Here is a 26,959-nt window from a genome sequence, read left to right on the forward strand (position 1 = left end):
AACACTACCAAAAAATGATTTCTATAAAGAGTCAATTATTAGTACTATGGCGTGTCTAATATTGTGAAAATCCAAAGCTCACTAAAAATTATATTCTCAGTTTAGATTTCAACCTAGCAGACTTCTTTCAATCCTGTGCCTCATTTGCTAGTACTCTCTACACAACTCTAGCACCTATATGAGGACTTGGATAGAAAGATCTCTTTGGCAGCCAAGAGATAATGTACCCTTCTCACAGGAAATATTTTAGGTTATGGTACACCATAGCAATTCAGTGATCTGATACGTTAAGGGAGGAAGGTTTATGCTACCGTTTGTGGGAATAAGAAAAACTATGAATAACAGATTCTAACATCTTCATTTTAGCACATCCCTCTCAGTAAACCTATAGAGAACTCCAGAATTTTATGATCAACCACTCCTTCAAACAAATGTATAAGTTCAAATAATGGCCTAGTTCCTTTCATCTCACCACCTTAGTCTTCAGCTGGGCATCCGGTCTACATTGCTCCCTTTTCTATACGATGAGACATGTATCCTATTGCGTACTAGGCAACTGATTGGCCCTCATGTCAGATGACATCCTGCTGTAGCTTTGTGAAGTAATGGCACCACGTGACCAATCGTCCTGGGTGACGATTACACCGTAGGACCAGACATCAGCAATTACACACTAGGTAACTGTCTGTGAATATGACAGCACAGCAAGTAGGAGGTGCAATGGGAAAGTACACTGCACCATTGAAAGCATTGGGCTCCTATTTAAAGAGGGCTAGAGTTAGAAGAAGCAACTGATTGGCCCTCATGTCAGATGACATCCTGCTGTAGTTTTGGGATGTAATGGCACCACTTGACCAATCGCCCTGGGTGACGATTACACCGGAGGACCAGACATTAGCAATTACACACTAGTTAAGTATCTGGGAATATGACTGCACAGCAAGTAGGATGTGTAATGGGAAAATACTCTGCACCATTGAAAGCATTGGGATCCTATTTAAAGAGGGATAGAGTACGAACACAGTTTCTAAATAGCGGTCCATCTTGAGTATCAGAGACCCACTCACAGAGAGCAGGGAAAACGGTTGAATAGGTTCCCTCCATCAGAATTTAAGTCAATTGCTCTAACCTAAGACACCTCATTCCAGCCTAAAAGATGGTAATTACCCCGGAGGACATATTGCCTGCAAAACTATCTAAAGAAGATTTTGTCAGCCACATAGACAGTCAAAGTCTTTGAGAAACTATCATGATGGCCATAGCGTCATTCATATTGCTACCGTCTTAGAAGATTATATTTATGCGGAAGACCCCACTAAAAGGCACTGAGAGCCATCAGATACTATGAACTTTTAATTAATGGCAAAATGATTAAATGAGAGTTTGACTTACCATATCTATTGATCAAGGCATGGAAAAGGCTGAGGAATGAGCTTTCTTTTTTTTTCTTTTCTCAGCAAGCGGAGAAATATTCCTCTGCAATACTGCCTCTGCTGGTCATTCAGTATATTCTGCAGATGGAAAAGTCCACTGTTAGTCAATTTTTAGAACTTGAATACTTCCAAACCAAATGCAACACTACCAAAAAATGATTTCTATAAAGAGTCAATTATTAGTACTATGGCGTGTCTAATATTGTGAAAATCCAAAGCTCACTAAAAATTATATTCTCAATTTAGATTTCAACCTAGCAGACTTCTTTCAATCCTGTGCCTCATTTGCTGGTACTCTCTACACAACTCTAGCACCTATATGAGGACTTAGATAGAAAGATCTCTTTGGCAGCCAAGAGATTGCGTACCCTTTTCACAGGAATTATTTTAGGTTATGGTACACCATAGCAAGTCAGGGATCTGATACGTTAAGGGAGGAAGGTTTATGCTACCGTTTGTGGGAATAAGAAAAACTATGAATAACAGATTCTAACATCTTCATTTTAGCACATCCCTCTCAGTAAACCTATAGAGAACTCCAGAATTTTATGATCAACCACTCCTTCAAACAAATGTATAAGTCTCAAATAATGGCCTAGTTCCTTTCATCTCACCACCTTAGTCTTCAGCTGGGCATCCTGTCTACATTGCTCCCTTGTCTATACGATGAGACATGTATCCTATTGCGTACTAGGCAACTGATTGGCCCTCATGTCAGATGACATCCTGCTGTAGCTTTGTGAAGTAATGGCACCATGTGACCAATCATCGTGGGTGACGATTACACCGGAGGACCAGACATCAGCAATTACACGCTAGGTAACTGTCTGTGAATATGACTGCACAGCAAGTAGGAGTTGCAATGGGAAAGTACACTGCACCATTGAAAGCATTGGGCTCCTATTTAAAGAGGGCTAGAGTTAGAAGAAGCAACTGATTGGCCCTCATATCAGATGACATCCTGCTGTAGTTTTGGGATGTAATGGCACCACTTGACCAATCGCCCTGGGTGACGATTACACCGGAGTACCAGACATCAGCAATTACACACTAGTTAAGTATCTGGGAATATGACTGCACAGCAAGTAGGATGTGAAATGGGAAAATACTCTGCACCATTGAAAGCATTGGGATCCTATTTAAAGAGGGATAGAGTACGAATACAGTTTCTAAATAGCGGTCCATCTTGAGTATCAGAGACCCACTCACAGAGAGCAGGGAAAACGGTTGAATAGGTTCCCTCCATCAGAAAGTAAGTCAATTGCTCTAACCTAAGACACCTCATTCCAGCCTAAAAGATGGTAATTACCCCGGAGGACATATTGCCTGCAAAACTATCTAAAGAAGATTTTGTCAGCCACATAGACAGTCAAAGTCTTTGAGAAACTATCATGATGGCCATAGCGTCATTCATATTGCTACCGTCTTAGAAGATTATATTTATGCGGAAGACCCCACTAAAAGGCACTGAGAGCCATCAGATACTATGAACTTTTAATTAATGGCAAAATGATTAAATGAGAGTTTGACTTACCATATCTATTGATCGAGGCATGGAAAAGGCTGAGGAATGAGCTTTCTTTTTTTTTCTTTTCTCAGCAAGCGGAGAAATATTCCTCTGCAATACTGCCTCTGCTGGTCATTCAGTATATTCTGCAGATGGAAAAGTCCACTGTTAGTCAATTTTTAGAACTTGAATACTTCCAAACCAAATGCAACACTACCAAAAAATGATTTCTATAAAGAGTCAATTATTAGTACTATGGCGTGTCTAATATTGTGAAAATCCAAAGCTCACTAAAAATTATATTCTCAGTTTAGATTTCAACCTAGCAGACTTCTTTCAATCCTGTGCCTCATTTGCTAGTACTCTCTACACAACTCTAGCACCTATATGAGGACTTGGATAGAAAGATCTCTTTGGCAGCCAAGAGATAACGTACCCTTCTCACAGGAAATATTTTAGGTTATGGTACACCATAGCAATTCAGTGATCTGATACGTTAAGGGAGGAAGGTTTATGCTACCGTTTGTGGGAATAAGAAAAACTATGAATAACAGATTCTAACATCTTCATTTTAGCACATCCCTCTCAGTAAACCTATAGAGAACTCCAGAATTTTATGATCAACCACTCCTTCAAACAAATGTATAAGTCTCAAATAATGGCCTAGTTCCTTTCATCTCACCACCTTAGTCTTCAGCTGGGCATCCGGTCTACATTGCTCCCTTTTCTATACGATGAGACATGTATCCTATTGCGTACTAGGCAACTGATTGGCCCTCATGTCAGATGACATCCTGCTGTAGCTTTGTGAAGTAATGGCACCACGTGACCAATCGTCCTGGGTGACGATTACACCGTAGGACCAGACATCAGCAATTACACACTAGGTAACTGTCTGTGAATATGACAGCACAGCAAGTAGGAGGTGCAATGGGAAAGTACACTGCACCATTGAAAGCATTGGGCTCCTATTTAAAGAGGGCTAGAGTTAGAAGAAGCAACTGATTGGCCCTCATGTCAGATGACATCCTGCTGTAGTTTTGGGATGTAATGGCACCACTTGACCAATCGCCCTGGGTGACGATTACACCGGAGGACCAGACATTAGCAATTACACACTAGTTAAGTATCTGGGAATATGACTGCACAGCAAGTAGGATGTGTAATGGGAAAATACTCTGCACCATTGAAAGCATTGGGATCCTATTTAAAGAGGGATAGAGTACGAACACAGTTTCTAAATAGCGGTCCATCTTGAGTATCAGAGACCCACTCACAGAGAGCAGGGAAAACGGTTGAATAGGTTCCCTCCATCAGAATTTAAGTCAATTGCTCTAACCTAAGACACCTCATTCCAGCCTAAAAGATGGTAATTACCCCGGAGGACATATTGCCTGCAAAACTATCTAAAGAAGATTTTGTCAGCCACATAGACAGTCAAAGTCTTTGAGAAACTATCATGATGGCCATAGCGTCATTCATATTGCTACCGTCTTAGAAGATTATATTTATGCGGAAGACCCCACTAAAAGGCACTGAGAGCCATCAGATACTATGAACTTTTAATTAATGGCAAAATGATTAAATGAGAGTTTGACTTACCATATCTATTGATCAAGGCATGGAAAAGGCTGAGGAATGAGCTTTCTTTTTTTTTCTTTTCTCAGCAAGCGGAGAAATATTCCTCTGCAATACTGCCTCTGCTGGTCATTCAGTATATTCTGCAGATGGAAAAGTCCACTGTTAGTCAATTTTTAGAACTTGAATACTTCCAAACCAAATGCAACACTACCAAAAAATGATTTCTATAAAGAGTCAATTATTAGTACTATGGCGTGTCTAATATTGTGAAAATCCAAAGCTCACTAAAAATTATATTCTCAATTTAGATTTCAACCTAGCAGACTTCTTTCAATCCTGTGCCTCATTTGCTGGTACTCTCTACACAACTCTAGCACCTATATGAGGACTTAGATAGAAAGATCTCTTTGGCAGCCAAGAGATTGCGTACCCTTTTCACAGGAATTATTTTAGGTTATGGTACACCATAGCAAGTCAGGGATCTGATACGTTAAGGGAGGAAGGTTTATGCTACCGTTTGTGGGAATAAGAAAAACTATGAATAACAGATTCTAACATCTTCATTTTAGCACATCCCTCTCAGTAAACCTATAGAGAACTCCAGAATTTTATGATCAACCACTCCTTCAAACAAATGTATAAGTCTCAAATAATGGCCTAGTTCCTTTCATCTCACCACCTTAGTCTTCAGCTGGGCATCCTGTCTACATTGCTCCCTTGTCTATACGATGAGACATGTATCCTATTGCGTACTAGGCAACTGATTGGCCCTCATGTCAGATGACATCCTGCTGTAGCTTTGTGAAGTAATGGCACCATGTGACCAATCATCGTGGGTGACGATTACACCGGAGGACCAGACATCAGCAATTACACGCTAGGTAACTGTCTGTGAATATGACTGCACAGCAAGTAGGAGTTGCAATGGGAAAGTACACTGCACCATTGAAAGCATTGGGCTCCTATTTAAAGAGGGCTAGAGTTAGAAGAAGCAACTGATTGGCCCTCATATCAGATGACATCCTGCTGTAGTTTTGGGATGTAATGGCACCACTTGACCAATCGCCCTGGGTGACGATTACACCGGAGTACCAGACATCAGCAATTACACACTAGTTAAGTATCTGGGAATATGACTGCACAGCAAGTAGGATGTGAAATGGGAAAATACTCTGCACCATTGAAAGCATTGGGATCCTATTTAAAGAGGGATAGAGTACGAATACAGTTTCTAAATAGCGGTCCATCTTGAGTATCAGAGACCCACTCACAGAGAGCAGGGAAAACGGTTGAATAGGTTCCCTCCATCAGAAAGTAAGTCAATTGCTCTAACCTAAGACACCTCATTCCAGCCTAAAAGATGGTAATTACCCCGGAGGACATATTGCCTGCAAAACTATCTAAAGAAGATTTTGTCAGCCACATAGACAGTCAAAGTCTTTGAGAAACTATCATGATGGCCATAGCGTCATTCATATTGCTACCGTCTTAGAAGATTATATTTATGCGGAAGACCCCACTAAAAGGCACTGAGAGCCATCAGATACTATGAACTTTTAATTAATGGCAAAATGATTAAATGAGAGTTTGACTTACCATATCTATTGATCGAGGCATGGAAAAGGCTGAGGAATGAGCTTTCTTTTTTTTTCTTTTCTCAGCAAGCGGAGAAATATTCCTCTGCAATACTGCCTCTGCTGGTCATTCAGTATATTCTGCAGATGGAAAAGTCCACTGTTAGTCAATTTTTAGAACTTGAATACTTCCAAACCAAATGCAACACTACCAAAAAATGATTTCTATAAAGAGTCAATTATTAGTACTATGGCGTGTCTAATATTGTGAAAATCCAAAGCTCACTAAAAATTATATTCTCAGTTTAGATTTCAACCTAGCAGACTTCTTTCAATCCTGTGCCTCATTTGCTAGTACTCTCTACACAACTCTAGCACCTATATGAGGACTTGGATAGAAAGATCTCTTTGGCAGCCAAGAGATAACGTACCCTTCTCACAGGAAATATTTTAGGTTATGGTACACCATAGCAATTCAGTGATCTGATACGTTAAGGGAGGAAGGTTTATGCTACCGTTTGTGGGAATAAGAAAAACTATGAATAACAGATTCTAACATCTTCATTTTAGCACATCCCTCTCAGTAAACCTATAGAGAACTCCAGAATTTTATGATCAACCACTCCTTCAAACAAATGTATAAGTCTCAAATAATGGCCTAGTTCCTTTCATCTCACCACCTTAGTCTTCAGCTGGGCATCCGGTCTACATTGCTCCCTTTTCTATACGATGAGACATGTATCCTATTGCGTACTAGGCAACTGATTGGCCCTCATGTCAGATGACATCCTGCTGTAGCTTTGTGAAGTAATGGCACCACGTGACCAATCGTCCTGGGTGACGATTACACCGTAGGACCAGACATCAGCAATTACACACTAGGTAACTGTCTGTGAATATGACAGCACAGCAAGTAGGAGGTGCAATGGGAAAGTACACTGCACCATTGAAAGCATTGGGCTCCTATTTAAAGAGGGCTAGAGTTAGAAGAAGCAACTGATTGGCCCTCATGTCAGATGACATCCTGCTGTAGTTTTGGGATGTAATGGCACCACTTGACCAATCGCCCTGGGTGACGATTACACCGGAGGACCAGACATTAGCAATTACACACTAGTTAAGTATCTGGGAATATGACTGCACAGCAAGTAGGATGTGTAATGGGAAAATACTCTGCACCATTGAAAGCATTGGGATCCTATTTAAAGAGGGATAGAGTACGAACACAGTTTCTAAATAGCGGTCCATCTTGAGTATCAGAGACCCACTCACAGAGAGCAGGGAAAACGGTTGAATAGGTTCCCTCCATCAGAAAGTAAGTCAATTGCTCTAACCTAAGACACCTCATTCCAGCCTAAAAGATGGTAATTACCCCGGAGGACATATTGCCTGCAAAACTATCTAAAGAAGATTTTGTCAGCCACATAGACAGTCAAAGTCTTTGAGAAACTATCATGATGGCCATAGCGTCATTCATATTGCTACCGTCTTAGAAGATTATATTTATGCGGAAGACCCCACTAAAAGGCACTGAGAGCCATCAGATACTATGAACTTTTAATTAATGGCAAAATGATTAAATGAGAGTTTGACTTACCATATCTATTGATCGAGGCATGGAAAAGGCTGAGGAATGAGCTTTCTTTTTTTTTCTTTTCTCAGCAAGCGGAGAAATATTCCTCTGCAATACTGCCTCTGCTGGTCATTCAGTATATTCTGCAGATGGAAAAGTCCACTGTTAGTCAATTTTTAGAACTTGAATACTTCCAAACCAAATGCAACACTACCAAAAAATGATTTCTATAAAGAGTCAATTATTAGTACTATGGCGTGTCTAATATTGTGAAAATCCAAAGCTCACTAAAAATTATATTCTCAGTTTAGATTTCAACCTAGCAGACTTCTTTCAATCCTGTGCCTCATTTGCTAGTACTCTCTACACAACTCTAGCACCTATATGAGGACTTGGATAGAAAGATCTCTTTGGCAGCCAAGAGATAATGTACCCTTCTCACAGGAAATATTTTAGGTTATGGTACACCATAGCAATTCAGTGATCTGATACATTAAGGGAGGAAGGTTTATGCTACCGTTTGTGGGAATAAGAAAAACTATGAATAACAGATTCTAACATCTTCATTTTAGCACATCCCTCTCAGTAAACCTATAGAGAACTCCAGAATTTTATGATCAACCACTCCTTCAAACAAATGTATAAGTTCAAATAATGGCCTAGTTCCTTTCATCTCACCACCTTAGTCTTCAGCTGGGCATCCGGTCTACATTGCTCCCTTTTCTATACGATGAGACATGTATCCTATTGCGTACTAGGCAACTGATTGGCCCTCATGTCAGATGACATCCTGCTGTAGCTTTGTGAAGTAATGGCACCACGTGACCAATCGTCCTGGGTGACGATTACACCGTAGGACCAGACATCAGCAATTACACACTAGGTAACTGTCTGTGAATATGACAGCACAGCAAGTAGGAGGTGCAATGGGAAAGTACACTGCACCATTGAAAGCATTGGGCTCCTATTTAAAGAGGGCTAGAGTTAGAAGAAGCAACTGATTGGCCCTCATGTCAGATGACATCCTGCTGTAGTTTTGGGATGTAATGGCACCACTTGACCAATCGCCCTGGGTGACGATTACACCGGAGGACCAGACATTAGCAATTACACACTAGTTAAGTATCTGGGAATATGACTGCACAGCAAGTAGGATGTGTAATGGGAAAATACTCTGCACCATTGAAAGCATTGGGATCCTATTTAAAGAGGGATAGAGTACGAACACAGTTTCTAAATAGCGGTCCATCTTGAGTATCAGAGACCCACTCACAGAGAGCAGGGAAAACGGTTGAATAGGTTCCCTCCATCAGAATTTAAGTCAATTGCTCTAACCTAAGACACCTCATTCCAGCCTAAAAGATGGTAATTACCCCGGAGGACATATTGCCTGCAAAACTATCTAAAGAAGATTTTGTCAGCCACATAGACAGTCAAAGTCTTTGAGAAACTATCATGATGGCCATAGCGTCATTCATATTGCTACCGTCTTAGAAGATTATATTTATGCGGAAGACCCCACTAAAAGGCACTGAGAGCCATCAGATACTATGAACTTTTAATTAATGGCAAAATGATTAAATGAGAGTTTGACTTACCATATCTATTGATCAAGGCATGGAAAAGGCTGAGGAATGAGCTTTCTTTTTTTTTCTTTTCTCAGCAAGCGGAGAAATATTCCTCTGCAATACTGCCTCTGCTGGTCATTCAGTATATTCTGCAGATGGAAAAGTCCACTGTTAGTCAATTTTTAGAACTTGAATACTTCCAAACCAAATGCAACACTACCAAAAAATGATTTCTATAAAGAGTCAATTATTAGTACTATGGCGTGTCTAATATTGTGAAAATTCAAAGCTCACTAAAAATTATATTCTCAATTTAGATTTCAACCTAGCAGACTTCTTTCAATCCTGTGCCTCATTTGCTGGTACTCTCTACACAACTCTAGCACCTATATGAGGACTTAGATAGAAAGATCTCTTTGGCAGCCAAGAGATTGCGTACCCTTTTCACAGGAATTATTTTAGGTTATGGTACACCATAGCAAGTCAGGGATCTGATACGTTAAGGGAGGAAGGTTTATGCTACCGTTTGTGGGAATAAGAAAAACTATGAATAACAGATTCTAACATCTTCATTTTAGCACATCCCTCTCAGTAAACCTATAGAGAACTCCAGAATTTTATGATCAACCACTCCTTCAAACAAATGTATAAGTCTCAAATAATGGCCTAGTTCCTTTCATCTCACCACCTTAGTCTTCAGCTGGGCATCCTGTCTACATTGCTCCCTTGTCTATACGATGAGACATGTATCCTATTGCGTACTAGGCAACTGATTGGCCCTCATGTCAGATGACATCCTGCTGTAGCTTTGTGAAGTAATGGCACCATGTGACCAATCATCGTGGGTGACGATTACACCGGAGGACCAGACATCAGCAATTACACGCTAGGTAACTGTCTGTGAATATGACTGCACAGCAAGTAGGAGTTGCAATGGGAAAGTACACTGCACCATTGAAAGCATTGGGCTCCTATTTAAAGAGGGCTAGAGTTAGAAGAAGCAACTGATTGGCCCTCATGTCAGATGACATCCTGCTGTAGTTTTGGGATGTAATGGCACCACTTGACCAATCGCCCTGGGTGACGATTACACCGGAGTACCAGACATCAGCAATTACACACTAGTTAAGTATCTGGGAATATGACTGCACAGCAAGTAGGATGTGAAATGGGAAAATACTCTGCACCATTGAAAGCATTGGGATCCTATTTAAAGAGGGATAGAGTACGAACACAGTTTCTAAATAGCGGTCCATCTTGAGTATCAGAGACCCACTCACAGAGAGCAGGGAAAACGGTTGAATAGGTTCCCTCCATCAGAAAGTAAGTCAATTGCTCTAACCTAAGACACCTCATTCCAGCCTAAAAGATGGTAATTACCCCGGAGGACATATTGCCTGCAAAACTATCTAAAGAAGATTTTGTCAGCCACATAGACAGTCAAAGTCTTTGAGAAACTATCATGATGGCCATAGCGTCATTCATATTGCTACCGTCTTAGAAGATTATATTTATGCGGAAGACCCCACTAAAAGGCACTGAGAGCCATCAGATACTATGAACTTTTAATTAATGGCAAAATGATTAAATGAGAGTTTGACTTACCATATCTATTGATCGAGGCATGGAAAAGGCTGAGGAATGAGCTTTCTTTTTTTTTCTTTTCTCAGCAAGCGGAGAAATATTCCTCTGCAATACTGCCTCTGCTGGTCATTCAGTATATTCTGCAGAAGGAAAAGTCCACTGTTAGTCAATTTTTAGAACTTGAATACTTCCAAACCAAATGCAACACTACCAAAAAATGATTTCTATAAAGAGTCAATTATTAGTACTATGGCGTGTCTAATATTGTGAAAATCCAAAGCTCACTAAAAATTATATTCTCAATTTAGATTTCAACCTAGCAGACTTCTTTCAATCCTGTGCCTCATTTGCTGGTACTCTCTACACAACTCTAGCACCTATATGAGGACTTAAGTAGAAAGATCTCTTTGGCAGCCAAGAGATTGCGTACCCTTTTCACAGGAATTATTTTAGGTTATGGTACACCATAGCAAGTCAGGGATCTGATACGTTAAGGGAGGAAGGTTTATGCTACCGTTTGTGGGAATAAGAAAAACTATGAATAACAGATTCTAACATCTTCATTTTAGCACATCCCTCTCAGTAAACCTATAGAGAACTCCAGAATTTTATGATCAACCACTCCTTCAAACAAATGTATAAGTCTCAAATAATGGCCTAGTTCCTTTCATCTCACCACCTTAGTCTTCAGCTGGGCATCCTGTCTACATTGCTCCCTTGTCTATACGATGAGACATGTATCCTATTGCGTACTAGGCAACTGATTGGCCCTCATGTCAGATGACATCCTGCTGTAGCTTTGTGAAGTAATGGCACCATGTGACCAATCATCGTGGGTGACGATTACACTGGAGGACCAGACATCAGCAATTACACGCTAGGTAACTGTCTGTGAATATGACTGCACAGCAAGTAGGAGTTGCAATGGGAAAGTACACTGCACCATTGAAAGCATTGGGCTCCTATTTAAAGAGGGCTAGAGTTAGAAGAAGCAACTGATTGGCCCTCATGTCAGATGACATCCTGCTGTAGTTTTGGGATGTAATGGCACCACTTGACCAATCGCCCTGGGTGACGATTACACCGGAGTACCAGACATCAGCAATTACACACTAGTTAAGTATCTGGGAATATGACTGCACAGCAAGTAGGATGTGAAATGGGAAAATACTCTGCACCATTGAAAGCATTGGGATCCTATTTAAAGAGGGATAGAGTACGAACACAGTTTCTAAATAGCGGTCCATCTTGAGTATCAGAGACCCACTCACAGAGAGCAGGGAAAACGGTTGAATAGGTTCCCTCCATCAGAAAGTAAGTCAATTGCTCTAACCTAAGACACCTCATTCCAGCCTAAAAGATGGTAATTACCCCGGAGGACATATTGCCTGCAAAACTATCTAAAGAAGATTTTGTCAGCCACATAGACAGTCAAAGTCTTTGAGAAACTATCATGATGGCCATAGCGTCATTCATATTGCTACCGTCTTAGAAGATTATATTTATGCGGAAGACCCCACTAAAAGGCACTGAGAGCCATCAGATACTATGAACTTTTAATTAATGGCAAAATGATTAAATGAGAGTTTGACTTACCATATCTATTGATCGAGGCATGGAAAAGGCTGAGGAATGAGCTTTCTTTTTTTTTCTTTTCTCAGCAAGCGGAGAAATATTCCTCTGCAATACTGCCTCTGCTGGTCATTCAGTATATTCTGCAGATGGAAAAGTCCACTGTTAGTCAATTTTTAGAACTTGAATACTTCCAAACCAAATGCAACACTACCAAAAAATGATTTCTATAAAGAGTCAATTATTAGTACTATGGCGTGTCTAATATTGTGAAAATCCAAAGCTCACTAAAAATTATATTCTCAGTTTAGATTTCAACCTAGCAGACTTCTTTCAATCCTGTGCCTCATTTGCTAGTACTCTCTACACAACTCTAGCACCTATATGAGGACTTGGATAGAAAGATCTCTTTGGCAGCCAAGAGATAACGTACCCTTCTCACAGGAAATATTTTAGGTTATGGTACACCATAGCAATTCAGTGATCTGATACGTTAAGGGAGGAAGGTTTATGCTACCGTTTGTGGGAATAAGAAAAACCTATGAATAACAGATTCTAACATCTTCATTTTAGCACATCCCTCTTAGTAAACCTATAGAGAACTCCAGAATGTTATGATCAACCAATCCTTTAAACAAATGTATAAGTCTCAAATAATGGCCTAGTTCCTTTCATCTCACCACCTTAGTCTTCAGCTGGGCATCCGGTCTACATTGCTCCCTTTTCTATACGATGAGACATGTATCCTATTGCGTACTAGGCAACTGATTGGCCCTCATGTCAGATGACATCCTGCTGTAGCTTTGTGAAGTAATGGCACCACGTGACCAATCGTCCTGGGTGACGATTACACCGTAGGACCAGACATCAGCAATTACACACTAGGTAACTGTCTGTGAATATGACAGCACAGCAAGTAGGAGGTGCAATGGGAAAGTACACTGCACCATTGAAAGCATTGGGCTCCTATTTAAAGAGGGCTAGAGTTAGAAGAAGCAACTGATTGGCCCTCATGTCAGATGACATCCTGCTGTAGTTTTGGGATGTAATGGCACCACTTGACCAATCGCCCTGGGTGACGATTACACCGGAGGACCAGACATTAGCAATTACACACTAGTTAAGTATCTGGGAATATGACTGCACAGCAAGTAGGATGTGTAATGGGAAAATACTCTGCACCATTGAAAGCATTGGGATCCTATTTAAAGAGGGATAGAGTACGAACACCGTTTCTAAATAGCGGTCCATCTTGAGTATCAGAGACCCACTCACAGAGAGCAGGGAAAACGGTTGAATAGGTTCCCTCCATCAGAATTTAAGTCAATTGCTCTAACCTAAGACACCTCATTCCAGCCTAAAAGATGGTAATTACCCCGGAGGACATATTGCCTGCAAAACTATCTAAAGAAGATTTTGTCAGCCACATAGACAGTCAAAGTCTTTGAGAAACTATCATGATGGCCATAGCGTCATTCATATTGCTACCGTCTTAGAAGATTATATTTATGCGGAAGACCCCACTAAAAGGCACTGAGAGCCATCAGATACTATGAACTTTTAATTAATGGCAAAATGATTAAATGAGAGTTTGACTTACCATATCTATTGATCAAGGCATGGAAAAGGCTGAGGAATGAGCTTTCTTTTTTTTTCTTTTCTCAGCAAGCGGAGAAATATTCCTCTGCAATACTGCCTCTGCTGGTCATTCAGTATATTCTGCAGATGGAAAAGTCCACTGTTAGTCAATTTTTAGAACTTGAATACTTCCAAACCAAATGCAACACTACCAAAAAATGATTTCTATAAAGAGTCAATTATTAGTACTATGGCGTGTCTAATATTGTGAAAATCCAAAGCTCACTAAAAATTATATTCTCAGTTTAGATTTCAACCTAGCAGACTTCTTTCAATCCTGTGCCTCATTTGCTAGTACTCTCTACACAACTCTAGCACCTATATGAGGACTTGGATAGAAAGATCTCTTTGGCAGCCAAGAGATAACGTACCCTTCTCACAGGAAATATTTTAGGTTATGGTACACCATAGCAATTCAGTGATCTGATACGTTAAGGGAGGAAGGTTTATGCTACCGTTTGTGGGAATAAGAAAAACCTATGAATAACAGATTCTAACATCTTCATTTTAGCACATCCCTCTTAGTAAACCTATAGAGAACTCCAGAATGTTATGATCAACCAATCCTTTAAACAAATGTATAAGTCTCAAATAATGGCCTAGTTCCTTTCATCTCACCACCTTAGTCTTCAGCTGGGCATCCGGTCTACATTGCTCCCTTTTCTATACGATGAGACATGTATCCTATTGCGTACTAGGCAACTGATTGGCCCTCATGTCAGATGACATCCTGCTGTAGCTTTGTGAAGTAATGGCACCACGTGACCAATCGTGTTGGGTGACGATTACACCGTAGGACCAGACATCAGCAATTACACACTAGGTAACTGTCTGTGAATATGACAGCACAGCAAGTAGGAGGTGCAATGGGAAAGTACACTGCACCATTGAAAGCATTGGGCTCCTATTTAAAGAGGGCTAGAGTTAGAAGAAGCAACTGATTGGCCCTCATGTCAGATGACATCCTGCTGTAGTTTTGGGATGTAATGGCACCACTTGACCAATCGCCCTGGGTGACGATTACACCGGAGGACCAGACATTAGCAATTACACACTAGTTAAGTATCTGGGAATATGACTGCACAGCAAGTAGGATGTGTAATGGGAAAATACTCTGCACCATTGAAAGCATTGGGATCCTATTTAAAGAGGGATAGAGTACGAACACAGTTTCTAAATAGCGGTCCATCTTGAGTATCAGAGACCCACTCACAGAGAGCAGGGAAAACGGTTGAATAGGTTCCCTCCATCAGAATTTAAGTCAATTGCTCTAACCTAAGACACCTCATTCCAGCCTAAAAGATGGTAATTACCCCGGAGGACATATTGCCTGCAAAACTATCTAAAGAAGATTTTGTCAGCCACATAGACAGTCAAAGTCTTTGAGAAACTATCATGATGGCCATAGCGTCATTCATATTGCTACCGTCTTAGAAGATTATATTTATGCGGAAGACCCCACTAAAAGGCACTGAGAGCCATCAGATACTATGAACTTTTAATTAATGGCAAAATGATTAAATGAGAGTTTGACTTACCATATCTATTGATCAAGGCATGGAAAAGGCTGAGGAATGAGCTTTCTTTTTTTTTCTTTTCTCAGCAAGCGGAGAAATATTCCTCTGCAATACTGCCTCTGCTGGTCATTCAGTATATTCTGCAGATGGAAAAGTCCACTGTTAGTCAATTTTTAGAACTTGAATACTTCCAAACCAAATGCAACACTACCAAAAAATGATTTCTATAAAGAGTCAATTATTAGTACTATGGCGTGTCTAATATTGTGAAAATCCAAAGCTCACTAAAAATTATATTCTCAATTTAGATTTCAACCTAGCAGACTTCTTTCAATCCTGTGCCTCATTTGCTGGTACTCTCTACACAACTCTAGCACCTATATGAGGACTTAGATAGAAAGATCTCTTTGGCAGCCAAGAGATTGCGTACCCTTTTCACAGGAATTATTTTAGGTTATGGTACACCATAGCAAGTCAGGGATCTGATACGTTAAGGGAGGAAGGTTTATGCTACCGTTTGTGGGAATAAGAAAAACTATGAATAACAGATTCTAACATCTTCATTTTAGCACATCCCTCTCAGTAAACCTATAGAGAACTCCAGAATTTTATGATCAACCACTCCTTCAAACAAATGTATAAGTCTCAAATAATGGCCTAGTTCCTTTCATCTCACCACCTTAGTCTTCAGCTGGGCATCCTGTCTACATTGCTCCCTTGTCTATACGATGAGACATGTATCCTATTGCGTACTAGGCAACTGATTGGCCCTCATGTCAGATGACATCCTGCTGTAGCTTTGTGAAGTAATGGCACCATGTGACCAATCATCGTGGGTGACGATTACACCGGAGGACCAGACATCAGCAATTACACGCTAGGTAACTGTCTGTGAATATGACTGCACAGCAAGTAGGAGTTGCAATGGGAAAGTACACTGCACCATTGAAAGCATTGGGCTCCTATTTAAAGAGGGCTAGAGTTAGAAGAAGCAACTGATTGGCCCTCATGTCAGATGACATCCTGCTGTAGTTTTGGGATGTAATGGCACCACTTGACCAATCGCCCTGGGTGACGATTACACCGGAGTACCAGACATCAGCAATTACACACTAGTTAAGTATCTGGGAATATGACTGCACAGCAAGTAGGATGTGAAATGGGAAAATACTCTGCACCATTGAAAGCATTGGGATCCTATTTAAAGAGGGATAGAGTACGAACACAGTTTCTAAATAGCGGTCCATCTTGAGTATCAGAGACCCACTCACAGAGAGCAGGGAAAACGGTTGAATAGGTTCCCTCCATCAGAAAGTAAGTCAATTGCTCTAACCTAAGACACCTCATTCCAGCCTAAAAGATGGTAATTACCCCGGAGGACATATTGCCTGCAAAACTATCTAAAAAAGATTTTGTCAGCCACATAGACAGTCAAAGTCTTTGAGAAACTATCATGATGGCCATAGCGTCATTCATATTGCTACCGTCTTAGAAGATTATATTTATGTGGAAGACCCCACTAAAAGGCACTGAGAGCCATCAGATACTATGAACTTTTAATTAATGGCAAAATGATTAAATGAGAGTTTGACTTACCATATCTATTGATCGAGGCATGGAAAAGGCTGAGGAATGAGCTTTCTTTTTTTTTCTTTTCTCAGCAAGCGGAGAAATATTCCTCTGCAATACTGCCTCTGCTGGTCATTCAGTATATTCTGCAGATGGAAAAGTCCACTGTTAGTCAATTTTTAGAACTTGAATACTTCCAAACCAAATGCAACACTACCAAAAAATGATTTCTATAAAGAGTCAATTATTAGTACTATGGCGTGTCTAATATTGTGAAAATCCAAAGCTCACTAAAAATTATATTCTCAGTTTAGATTTCAACCTAGCAGACTTCTTTCAATCCTGTGCCTCATTTGCTAGTACTCTCTACACAACTCTAGCACCTATATGAGGACTTGGATAGAAAGATCTCTTTGGCAGCCAAGAGATAACGTACCCTTCTCACAGGAAATATTTTAGGTTATGGTACACCATAGCAATTCAGTGATCTGATACGTTAAGGGAGGAAGGTTTATGCTACCGTTTGTGGGAATAAGAAAAACCTATGAATAACAGATTCTAACATCTTCATTTTAGCACATCCCTCTTAGTAAACCTATAGAGAACTCCAGAATGTTATGATCAACCAATCCTTTAAACAAATGTATAAGTCTCAAATAATGGCCTAGTTCCTTTCATCTCACCACCTTAGTCTTCAGCTGGGCATCCGGTCTACATTGCTCCCTTTTCTATACGATGAGACATGTATCCTATTGCGTACTAGGCAACTGATTGGCCCTCATGTCAGATGACATCCTGCTGTAGCTTTGTGAAGTAATGGCACCACGTGACCAATCGTCCTGGGTGACGATTACACCGTAGGACCAGACATCAGCAATTACACACTAGGTAACTGTCTGTGAATATGACAGCACAGCAAGTAGGAGGTGCAATGGGAAAGTACACTGCACCATTGAAAGCATTGGGCTCCTATTTAAAGAGGGCTAGAGTTAGAAGAAGCAACTGATTGGCCCTCATGTCAGATGACATCCTGCTGTAGTTTTGGGATGTAATGGCACCACTTGACCAATCGCCCTGGGTGACGATTACACCGGAGGACCAGACATTAGCAATTACACACTAGTTAAGTATCTGGGAATATGACTGCACAGCAAGTAGGATGTGTAATGGGAAAATACTCTGCACCATTGAAAGCATTGGGATCCTATTTAAAGAGGGATAGAGTACGAACACAGTTTCTAAATAGCGGTCCATCTTGAGTATCAGAGACCCACTCACAGAGAGCAGGGAAAACGGTTGAATAGGTTCCCTCCATCAGAATTTAAGTCAATTGCTCTAACCTAAGACACCTCATTCCAGCCTAAAAGATGGTAATTACCCCGGAGGACATATTGCCTGCAAAACTATCTAAAGAAGATTTTGTCAGCCACATAGACAGTCAAAGTCTTTGAGAAACTATCATGATGGCCATAGCGTCATTCATATTGCTACCGTCTTAGAAGATTATATTTATGCGGAAGACCCCACTAAAAGGCACTGAGAGCCATCAGATACTATGAACTTTTAATTAATGGCAAAATGATTAAATGAGAGTTTGACTTACCATATCTATTGATCAAGGCATGGAAAAGGCTGAGGAATGAGCTTTCTTTTTTTTTCTTTTCTCAGCAAGCGGAGAAATATTCCTCTGCAATACTGCCTCTGCTGGTCATTCAGTATATTCTGCAGATGGAAAAGTCCACTGTTAGTCAATTTTTAGAACTTGAATACTTCCAAACCAAATGCAACACTACCAAAAAATGATTTCTATAAAGAGTCAATTATTAGTACTATGGCGTGTCTAATATTGTGAAAATCCAAAGCTCACTAAAAATTATATTCTCAATTTAGATTTCAACCTAGCAGACTTCTTTCAATCCTGTGCCTCATTTGCTAGTACTCTCTACACAACTCTAGCACCTATATGAGGACTTGGATAGAAAGATCTCTTTGGCAGCCAAGAGATAACGTACCCTTCTCACAGGAAATATTTTAGGTTATGGTACACCATAGCAATTCAGTGATCTGATACGTTAAGGGAGGAAGGTTTATGCTACCGTTTGTGGGAATAAGAAAAACTATGAATAACAGATTCTAACATCTTCATTTTAGCACATCCCTCTCAGTAAACCTATAGAGAACTCCAGAATTTTATGATCAACCACTCCTTCAAACAAATGTATAAGTTCAAATAATGGCCTAGTTCCTTTCATCTCACCACCTTAGTCTTCAGCTGGGCATCCGGTCTACATTGCTCCCTTTTCTATACGATGAGACATGTATCCTATTGCGTACTAGGCAACTGATTGGCCCTCATGTCAGATGACATCCTGCTGTAGCTTTGTGAAGTAATGGCACCACGTGACCAATCGTCCTGGGTGACGATTACACCGTAGGACCAGACATCAGCAATTACACACTAGGTAACTGTCTGTGAATATGACAGCACAGCAAGTAGGAGGTGCAATGGGAAAGTACACTGCACCATTGAAAGCATTGGGCTCCTATTTAAAGAGGGCTAGAGTTAGAAGAAGCAACTGATTGGCCCTCATGTCAGATGACATCCTGCTGTAGTTTTGGGATGTAATGGCACCACTTGACCAATCGCCCTGGGTGACGATTACACCGGAGGACCAGACATTAGCAATTACACACTAGTTAAGTATCTGGGAATATGACTGCACAGCAAGTAGGATGTGTAATGGGAAAATACTCTGCACCATTGAAAGCATTGGGATCCTATTTAAAGAGGGATAGAGTACGAACACAGTTTCTAAATAGCGGTCCATCTTGAGTATCAGAGACCCACTCACAGAGAGCAGGGAAAACGGTTGAATAGGTTCCCTCCATCAGAATTTAAGTCAATTGCTCTAACCTAAGACACCTCATTCCAGCCTAAAAGATGGTAATTACCCCGGAGGACATATTGCCTGCAAAACTATCTAAAGAAGATTTTGTCAGCCACATAGACAGTCAAAGTCTTTGAGAAACTATCATGATGGCCATAGCGTCATTCATATTGCTACCGTCTTAGAAGATTATATTTATGCGGAAGACCCCACTAAAAGGCACTGAGAGCCATCAGATACTATGAACTTTTAATTAATGGCAAAATGATTAAATGAGAGTTTGACTTACCATATCTATTGATCAAGGCATGGAAAAGGCTGAGGAATGAGCTTTCTTTTTTTTTCTTTTCTCAGCAAGCGGAGAAATATTCCTCTGCAATACTGCCTCTGCTGGTCATTCAGTATATTCTGCAGATGGAAAAGTCCACTGTTAGTCAATTTTTAGAACTTGAATACTTCCAAACCAAATGCAACACTACCAAAAAATGATTTCTATAAAGAGTCAATTATTAGTACTATGGCGTGTCTAATATTGTGAAAATTCAAAGCTCACTAAAAATTATATTCTCAATTTAGATTTCAACCTAGCAGACTTCTTTCAATCCTGTGCCTCATTTGCTGGTACTCTCTACACAACTCTAGCACCTATATGAGGACTTAGATAGAAAGATCTCTTTGGCAGCCAAGAGATTGCGTACCCTTTTCACAGGAATTATTTTAGGTTATGGTACACCATAGCAAGTCAGGGATCTGATACGTTAAGGGAGGAAGGTTTATGCTACCGTTTGTGGGAATAAGAAAAACTATGAATAACAGATTCTAACATCTTCATTTTAGCACATCCCTCTCAGTAAACCTATAGAGAACTCCAGAATTTTATGATCAACCACTCCTTCAAACAAATGTATAAGTCTCAAATAATGGCCTAGTTCCTTTCATCTCACCACCTTAGTCTTCAGCTGGGCATCCTGTCTACATTGCTCCCTTGTCTATACGATGAGACATGTATCCTATTGCGTACTAGGCAACTGATTGGCCCTCATGTCAGATGACATCCTGCTGTAGCTTTGTGAAGTAATGGCACCATGTGACCAATCATCGTGGGTGACGATTACACCGGAGGACCAGACATCAGCAATTACACGCTAGGTAACTGTCTGTGAATATGACTGCACAGCAAGTAGGAGTTGCAATGGGAAAGTACACTGCACCATTGAAAGCATTGGGCTCCTATTTAAAGAGGGCTAGAGTTAGAAGAAGCAACTGATTGGCCCTCATGTCAGATGACATCCTGCTGTAGTTTTGGGATGTAATGGCACCACTTGACCAATCGCCCTGGGTGACGATTACACCGGAGTACCAGACATCAGCAATTACACACTAGTTAAGTATCTGGGAATATGACTGCACAGCAAGTAGGATGTGAAATGGGAAAATACTCTGCACCATTGAAAGCATTGGGATCCTATTTAAAGAGGGATAGAGTACGAACACAGTTTCTAAATAGCGGTCCATCTTGAGTATCAGAGACCCACTCACAGAGAGCAGGGAAAACGGTTGAATAGGTTCCCTCCATCAGAAAGTAAGTCAATTGCTCTAACCTAAGACACCTCATTCCAGCCTAAAAGATGGTAATTACCCCGGAGGACATATTGCCTGCAAAACTATCTAAAGAAGATTTTGTCAGCCACATAGACAGTCAAAGTCTTTGAGAAACTATCATGATGGCCATAGCGTCATTCATATTGCTACCGTCTTAGAAGATTATATTTATGCGGAAGACCCCACTAAAAGGCACTGAGAGCCATCAGATACTATGAACTTTTAATTAATGGCAAAATGATTAAATGAGAGTTTGACTTACCATATCTATTGATCGAGGCATGGAAAAGGCTGAGGAATGAGCTTTCTTTTTTTTTCTTTTCTCAGCAAGCGGAGAAATATTCCTCTGCAATACTGCCTCTGCTGGTCATTCAGTATATTCTGCAGAAGGAAAAGTCCACTGTTAGTCAATTTTTAGAACTTGAATACTTCCAAACCAAATGCAACACTACCAAAAAATGATTTCTATAAAGAGTCAATTATTAGTACTATGGCGTGTCTAATATTGTGAAAATCCAAAGCTCACTAAAAATTATATTCTCAATTTAGATTTCAACCTAGCAGACTTCTTTCAATCCTGTGCCTCATTTGCTGGTACTCTCTACACAACTCTAGCACCTATATGAGGACTTAAGTAGAAAGATCTCTTTGGCAGCCAAGAGATTGCGTACCCTTTTCACAGGAATTATTTTAGGTTATGGTACACCATAGCAAGTCAGGGATCTGATACGTTAAGGGAGGAAGGTTTATGCTACCGTTTGTGGGAATAAGAAAAACTATGAATAACAGATTCTAACATCTTCATTTTAGCACATCCCTCTCAGTAAACCTATAGAGAACTCCAGAATTTTATGATCAACCACTCCTTCAAACAAATGTATAAGTCTCAAATAATGGCCTAGTTCCTTTCATCTCACCACCTTAGTCTTCAGCTGGGCATCCTGTCTACATTGCTCCCTTGTCTATACGATGAGACATGTATCCTATTGCGTACTAGGCAACTGATTGGCCCTCATGTCAGATGACATCCTGCTGTAGCTTTGTGAAGTAATGGCACCATGTGACCAATCATCGTGGGTGACGATTACACTGGAGGACCAGACATCAGCAATTACACGCTAGGTAACTGTCTGTGAATATGACTGCACAGCAAGTAGGAGTTGCAATGGGAAAGTACACTGCACCATTGAAAGCATTGGGCTCCTATTTAAAGAGGGCTAGAGTTAGAAGAAGCAACTGATTGGCCCTCATGTCAGATGACATCCTGCTGTAGTTTTGGGATGTAATGGCACCACTTGACCAATCGCCCTGGGTGACGATTACACCGGAGTACCAGACATCAGCAATTACACACTAGTTAAGTATCTGGGAATATGACTGCACAGCAAGTAGGATGTGAAATGGGAAAATACTCTGCACCATTGAAAGCATTGGGATCCTATTTAAAGAGGGATAGAGTACGAACACAGTTTCTAAATAGCGGTCCATCTTGAGTATCAGAGACCCACTCACAGAGAGCAGGGAAAACGGTTGAATAGGTTCCCTCCATCAGAAAGTAAGTCAATTGCTCTAACCTAAGACACCTCATTCCAGCCTAAAAGATGGTAATTACCCCGGAGGACATATTGCCTGCAAAACTATCTAAAGAAGATTTTGTCAGCCACATAGACAGTCAAAGTCTTTGAGAAACTATCATGATGGCCATAGCGTCATTCATATTGCTACCGTCTTAGAAGATTATATTTATGCGGAAGACCCCACTAAAAGGCACTGAGAGCCATCAGATACTATGAACTTTTAATTAATGGCAAAATGATTAAATGAGAGTTTGACTTACCATATCTATTGATCGAGGCATGGAAAAGGCTGAGGAATGAGCTTTCTTTTTTTTTCTTTTCTCAGCAAGCGGAGAAATATTCCTCTGCAATACTGCCTCTGCTGGTCATTCAGTATATTCTGCAGATGGAAAAGTCCACTGTTAGTCAATTTTTAGAACTTGAATACTTCCAAACCAAATGCAACACTACCAAAAAATGATTTCTATAAAGAGTCAATTATTAGTACTATGGCGTGTCTAATATTGTGAAAATCCAAAGCTCACTAAAAATGATATTCTCAGTTTAGATTTCAACCTAGCAGACTTCTTTCAATCCTGTGCCTCATTTGCTAGTACTCTCTACACAACTCTAGCACCTATATGAGGACTTGGATAGAAAGATCTCTTTGGCAGCCAAGAGATAACGTACCCTTCTCACAGGAAATATTTTAGGTTATGGTACACCATAGCAATTCAGTGATCTGATACGTTAAGGGAGGAAGGTTTATGCTACCGTTTGTGGGAATAAGAAAAACCTATGAATAACAGATTCTAACATCTTCATTTTAGCACATCCCTCTTAGTAAACCTATAGAGAACTCCAGAATGTTATGATCAACCAATCCTTTAAACAAATGTATAAGTCTCAAATAATGGCCTAGTTCCTTTCATCTCACCACCTTAGTCTTCAGCTGGGCATCCGGTCTACATTGCTCCCTTTTCTATACGATGAGACATGTATCCTATTGCGTACTAGGCAACTGATTGGCCCTCATGTCAGATGACATCCTGCTGTAGCTTTGTGAAGTAATGGCACCACGTGACCAATCGTCCTGGGTGACGATTACACCGTAGGACCAGACATCAGCAATTACACACTAGGTAACTGTCTGTGAATATGACAGCACAGCAAGTAGGAGGTGCAATGGGAAAGTACACTGCACCATTGAAAGCATTGGGCTCCTATTTAAAGAGGGCTAGAGTTAGAAGAAGCAACTGATTGGCCCTCATGTCAGATGACATCCTGCTGTAGTTTTGGGATGTAATGGCACCACTTGACCAATCGCCCTGGGTGACGATTACACCGGAGGACCAGACATTAGCAATTACACACTAGTTAAGTATCTGGGAATATGACTGCACAGCAAGTAGGATGTGTAATGGGAAAATACTCTGCACCATTGAAAGCATTGGGATCCTATTTAAAGAGGGATAGAGTACGAACACCGTTTCTAAATAGCGGTCCATCTTGAGTATCAGAGACCCACTCACAGAGAGCAGGGAAAACGGTTGAATAGGTTCCCTCCATCAGAATTTAAGTCAATTGCTCTAACCTAAGACACCTCATTCCAGCCTAAAAGATGGTAATTACCCCGGAGGACATATTGCCTGCAAAACTATCTAAAGAAGATTTTGTCAGCCACATAGACAGTCAAAGTCTTTGAGAAACTATCATGATGGCCATAGCGTCATTCATATTGCTACCGTCTTAGAAGATTATATTTATGCGGAAGACCCCACTAAAAGGCACTGAGAGCCATCAGATACTATGAACTTTTAATTAATGGCAAAATGATTAAATGAGAGTTTGACTTACCATATCTATTGATCAAGGCATGGAAAAGGCTGAGGAATGAGCTTTCTTTTTTTTTCTTTTCTCAGCAAGCGGAGAAATATTCCTCTGCAATACTGCCTCTGCTGGTCATTCAGTATATTCTGCAGATGGAAAAGTCCACTGTTAGTCAATTTTTAGAACTTGAATACTTCCAAACCAAATGCAACACTACCAAAAAATGATTTCTATAAAGAGTCAATTATTAGTACTATGGCGTGTCTAATATTGTGAAAATCCAAAGCTCACTAAAAATTATATTCTCAGTTTAGATTTCAACCTAGCAGACTTCTTTCAATCCTGTGCCTCATTTGCTAGTACTCTCTACACAACTCTAGCACCTATATGAGGACTTGGATAGAAAGATCTCTTTGGCAGCCAAGAGATAACGTACCCTTCTCACAGGAAATATTTTAGGTTATGGTACACCATAGCAATTCAGTGATCTGATACGTTAAGGGAGGAAGGTTTATGCTACCGTTTGTGGGAATAAGAAAAACCTATGAATAACAGATTCTAACATCTTCATTTTAGCACATCCCTCTTAGTAAACCTATAGAGAACTCCAGAATGTTATGATCAACCAATCCTTTAAACAAATGTATAAGTCTCAAATAATGGCCTAGTTCCTTTCATCTCACCACCTTAGTCTTCAGCTGGGCATCCGGTCTACATTGCTCCCTTTTCTATACGATGAGACATGTATCCTATTGCGTACTAGGCAACTGATTGGCCCTCATGTCAGATGACATCCTGCTGTAGCTTTGTGAAGTAATGGCACCACGTGACCAATCGTGTTGGGTGACGATTACACCGTAGGACCAGACATCAGCAATTACACACTAGGTAACTGTCTGTGAATATGACAGCACAGCAAGTAGGAGGTGCAATGGGAAAGTACACTGCACCATTGAAAGCATTGGGCTCCTATTTAAAGAGGGCTAGAGTTAGAAGAAGCAACTGATTGGCCCTCATGTCAGATGACATCCTGCTGTAGTTTTGGGATGTAATGGCACCACTTGACCAATTGCCCTGGGTGACGATTACACCGGAGGACCAGACATTAGCAATTACACACTAGTTAAGTATCTGGGAATATGACTGCACAGCAAGTAGGATGTGTAATGGGAAAATACTCTGCACCATTGAAAGCATTGGGATCCTATTTAAAGAGGGATAGAGTACGAACACAGTTTCTAAATAGCGGTCCATCTTGAGTATCAGAGACCCACTCACAGAGAGCAGGGAAAACGGTTGAATAGGTTCCCTCCATCAGAATTTAAGTCAATTGCTCTAACCTAAGACACCTCATTCCAGCCTAAAAGATGGTAATTACCCCGGAGGACATATTGCCTGCAAAACTATCTAAAGAAGATTTTGTCAGCCACATAGACAGTCAAAGTCTTTGAGAAACTATCATGATGGCCATAGCGTCATTCATATTGCTACCGTCTTAGAAGATTATATTTATGCGGAAGACCCCACTAAAAGGCACTGAGAGCCATCAGATACTATGAACTTTTAATTAATGGCAAAATGATTAAATGAGAGTTTGACTTACCATATCTATTGATCAAGGCATGGAAAAGGCTGAGGAATGAGCTTTCTTTTTTTTTCTTTTCTCAGCAAGCGGAGAAATATTCCTCTGCAATACTGCCTCTGCTGGTCATTCAGTATATTCTGCAGATGGAAAAGTCCACTGTTAGTCAATTTTTAGAACTTGAATACTTCCAAACCAAATGCAACACTACCAAAAAATGATTTCTATAAAGAGTCAATTATTAGTACTATGGCGTGTCTAATATTGTGAAAATCCAAAGCTCACTAAAAATTATATTCTCAATTTAGATTTCAACCTAGCAGACTTCTTTCAATCCTGTGCCTCATTTGCTGGTACTCTCTACACAACTCTAGCACCTATATGA

This window comes from Lissotriton vulgaris, chromosome 5, assembly GCF_964263255.1.
Source record: "Lissotriton vulgaris chromosome 5, aLisVul1.2, whole genome shotgun sequence".
NCBI classification, from domain to species: Eukaryota; Metazoa; Chordata; class Amphibia; order Caudata; family Salamandridae; genus Lissotriton; species Lissotriton vulgaris.